At 34.7% G+C, this 3,851-nt stretch overlaps 1 long non-coding RNA gene across 1 annotated transcript; it reads left to right on the top strand.

Moving 5' to 3' along the window:
* The first annotated feature begins 571 nt into the window (after positions 1-571).
* LOC135216962 (uncharacterized) lies at positions 572-1,505 on the top strand. Its single transcript, XR_010314989.1, has 2 exons — positions 572-706; positions 950-1,505. It is a non-coding gene; the product is annotated as an uncharacterized LOC135216962 (long non-coding RNA).
* The last annotated feature ends 2,346 nt before the right edge of the window (positions 1,506-3,851 follow it).

The following is a 3,851-nucleotide window of genomic DNA, read 5'->3' as shown; positions in this document are numbered from 1 at the left end:
GGTTATAATCAGTTGAATCACTTCAATTTATGCAATTGCCTAAAACATTTGCACTTTTCTAAAAAAAAAAAAAATACTCATTAAACATGACTAAGTTTACAATAATGTGAGACAGTCTTCGCCCTAAGATTAATTTACAAATTAACCAAATTTTACTAACCTATATATATAATTACGAGGGCAGATTGAAGATTGCTGGACCTAAAGAATGAATACATTGTAGGACATCATGTTTGGGTTACGTCATCTGCTGCTGTCACAATTGACCATCTTAAATTATATTGGGGAGTAAACACTCAAGACTAGTGAGAATGGTTCGTTTTTTTAATAATATTAGTATTTTAAAGAAATATTAAATATGTGCAATGTGTTAATGAAACAGTTTTAATTTAAATTAGCTTTATTAAGTGGAAAAAAAGTTTCAATAGCATAAATACAATATGCGGACCTACAGCCCTCCGCACGCGTGCGGAGTTGCAGACCGCAGCTCTGCATTCAAAGACTCCCACTCGAATCTTCTCCGCACTTTTGGTCGTTTCTCCGCGTTTTGGCAACACTTCCCCATCCCCAGAGTCACGCAGGACCCACAGTCGCGATCCTGCTCAAGGAACGAGAACACATCAGCACGGGGCTGGCTTCCGTTGAAACGACAGCGTACAGTTGTGTTTGTATACTATTCACCTGTAACTTCCAGATTCGGGAAAAGGTGAGTGTGTTGTACATAATGTGGTATACTTGTTGTTAAAAGCTTTACTTATTCAATATCCAGCAATCAAGGAAGCCATGTCTGGGCAATAGAAAAAGTACATTGGGGTAATTTCACACTTCTGACGTATCTGTCATGATAACTTTCAGTGCGACCATTATTAGTTTGTGTAGCTAATTTCCCATTGTTTTATGCCAATTAATAACCAGGCAAAACCTTTAACAACAGGATATTTTTTTGCAGAAGAGGTGATCAGTAAAAAAGAGGAAGCCATGGGTCAACGAAGTGAGCGAGATAGAAAAATCGTTGAAATGGAAATAGAGGAGGTAAACAGAACCTTGAATCTGCCTTTTCCATTAACTGGAAGGGAGTCTGAACGTAGTAAAGAAGAGGCAGATTGCTTCGACGAAGAATGGCTCAGTGTGTCATGTTCTCCACGAAGTATTTTTCCGAGACAGCTTTTCAGCAGCTGTCCCGACGCTGACGATGACAACACAGACTTCCAGATCCGTGACGGGAATGAATCCCTCGAGATTGCTGACCTGAGGGAGAGAAAGTACCGTGAGGAGATTACGGAGCTGCGGGAGAACTGTAAAAAATTAGTGTTGGAACAAAAGAAACTGGAAAAGAAATACCAGAGTGAAATTGAAATGTGGAAGAGGGTGATGGAAAAACCAATTGCTGCTGCAAAGTTTAGCCATAAAAGACGATGAAATTTCTTTATTTTCATTTCCTGTTTTAATAACTACAGATACGAATGTATAATTTTTATATAAAAAATAATAACTATACCAACTTACATTTTGTTTTATTTCCCGTTTCACATAACGAATTGTAAGATCATATCGTATTCAAAACAAGTTTTTTTTAACGTGGATTTTCTCTGAGAAAACAGCTTCTCAAATTTTTATCTTGACTCAGTTTCTTCGTACGGGACATTTTTTGGTAAGATATCGTATTAGCATTACACCCTTGAGTTAACTACTTTATGTACAGTGGTGCTCAAATCTCATGCGACATGATTCTTTTTGTATCGTCCAGATTCTCAGACTCAACGTGATGTTGCCAAGTAGTGTTATACTTCTTTTTCTATTGTCATACATGTCGAAAAGTTTGTGAATTCACAGCTAGCCCTATTTTCCTCATGGTTATATAAATATGATCCCTTTTATGCATTGGTATAATTCGTAATCTGTGTGATTTGAACTGATTTTCTTTTTTTACGCTGCTAAGTTCAAAATGCGGTGTGATAAGTTTAGCTGTGCCATCAATGAAAGCACACTTTACATGCTCCTCGGAATGGTCAACATTACGTCTGCTGCATTGACAGTAGACCTAATAAGCTCAACAGTCATAACAACATATTCAACGTAGGAATATGAATTAAAACAAGTTTTCTTTGAATGTTGAAGCTTTCGGCTGTGTTTAAGCTGCCTGTATGTTGCAAAATGTTTTATAGGCCTAAAAAAATAATCAAGCCTTCTGAGATATAATCTGTTATTAATGAATTTATTTGTAGAGATTATCTGTTTTTTGACGAATACAACGGGGATATGAATTACAACCAATTTTCTTTGAATGTTGAAGTTTTAGGCTGCGTTTACGCTGCCTATATGTTGCAAAATGAATTATAGGCCTAAAAGAAAAATCTAAGCCTAATGAAATATAATGTTACTAATGTTTTTATTTGTAGAGATTACCTGTTCTTTGACAAATATAAGATGATGATTTTGATTATATGGAGAAGATGACTATTAATCGAAATATCATAAGTATTAATATCATGGCGTATGGAACACTTGTTTTTCAACTGGTGTAAAATATTATTTTCTTAAAAGTCCCTCTCCTCGCTTTTGGTGTATAATTTATCCTTTCATAAGGTAACTTGAAGAACAAGAATGTGTAGATAACCTCATTTGCTTTCTGGCCAGAAATTTTTAATAGAGAGATGTGACTGTTAATTGTCAAGTAAAGAAATCTAACACCTAGGCCTAAGAATAATATCTTGGCTTTGACAAAAGAATAATTGCATGGGCGAATATTTACTTGTATGCCATAATTTTTTAAATATTTAAGAATTATAGGAATTAATTATGTATGAAAATCCAAATAATCCTGTAACATATAAAATAAGTGTTTTCAAGATAATTTCATTGTCGCTACTCAGTGTAGACCTACTTATGTTACACCGGGTGGTGGTTGTTGCACACCGACAAATGATACGTCACACACGCTCCGCTCACACGTTGATATCGGTGGGCGCATTCTACTTTTGTATATACATATTTACATATTGTTCAGCATTGAGATGTAAAAGCAATCTAATAGGACTATTTTAAATTTTATGTTGGCTTTGGAAGCATTATGAATGTTATGACCATTTGTTTTTCGTTTTTTTTTTTTTATTTAACATTTGAACTGATGCTTGATGACGACTTCATTTTGGTCAAATGCTTCAGCGGTGTGTGAACGAAAGTTTCGAAAATGTTTCGTAGAGTTTTTTTCTGAAATTTGCTTCACGTGACATTTTCTTACAGTTTTGACATATATGACAGATTTCACTCTTGTGAAACATATTATGTCCATATTGTATGCAATAATCGCGTTTCCGCATTGCAATAATAGATAAATATGGAGCTTGCTATGTTGCCAGTTAGTGAATTTTGAACGAAATCTTATGGAATCATGTTGCATGAGATTTGAGCATCACTGTACGTTTGTAATAAACACCATTATATTCAAATAACTGATCATTCATCTGTTGCACAAAAGAGAAAGAGAGAAGGTTATTTTGATTCGTTGTCATGGATACAGTTTATTTCTTATCAATAACTTGTACTTGTCATCCAACGTCATAAGATGCTATTTTAGGGAAAACATTAACAAGGTAAATTGAGGTAATTCAGCCAAGAGGTATCATTACCTTTAAAAAAAAAACGTGTACCTACGATAGGTATCACGAAGCAGGAAATTTTCAAATATACATACATCCATTGGCAATTACTTTCTACATACAAGAAATAGGAATTTAATAAAAAGAGAAAGCGAAGACATGGGGCAACAAAACAAGACAAAAAGAATATAGATAAATAAAAGTCGAAGAAATTGAAAGGGAGAAGGAAAATCTACAGATTGCGTGGCTACC

The sequence above is a fragment of the Macrobrachium nipponense genome, chromosome 7, assembly GCF_015104395.2.
Source record: "Macrobrachium nipponense isolate FS-2020 chromosome 7, ASM1510439v2, whole genome shotgun sequence".
Lineage (NCBI taxonomy): Eukaryota > Metazoa > Arthropoda > Malacostraca > Decapoda > Palaemonidae > Macrobrachium > Macrobrachium nipponense.
The sequence above is the reverse complement of the archived record's forward strand: the minus strand, read 5'-3'. Positions and strand labels throughout refer to the sequence as shown.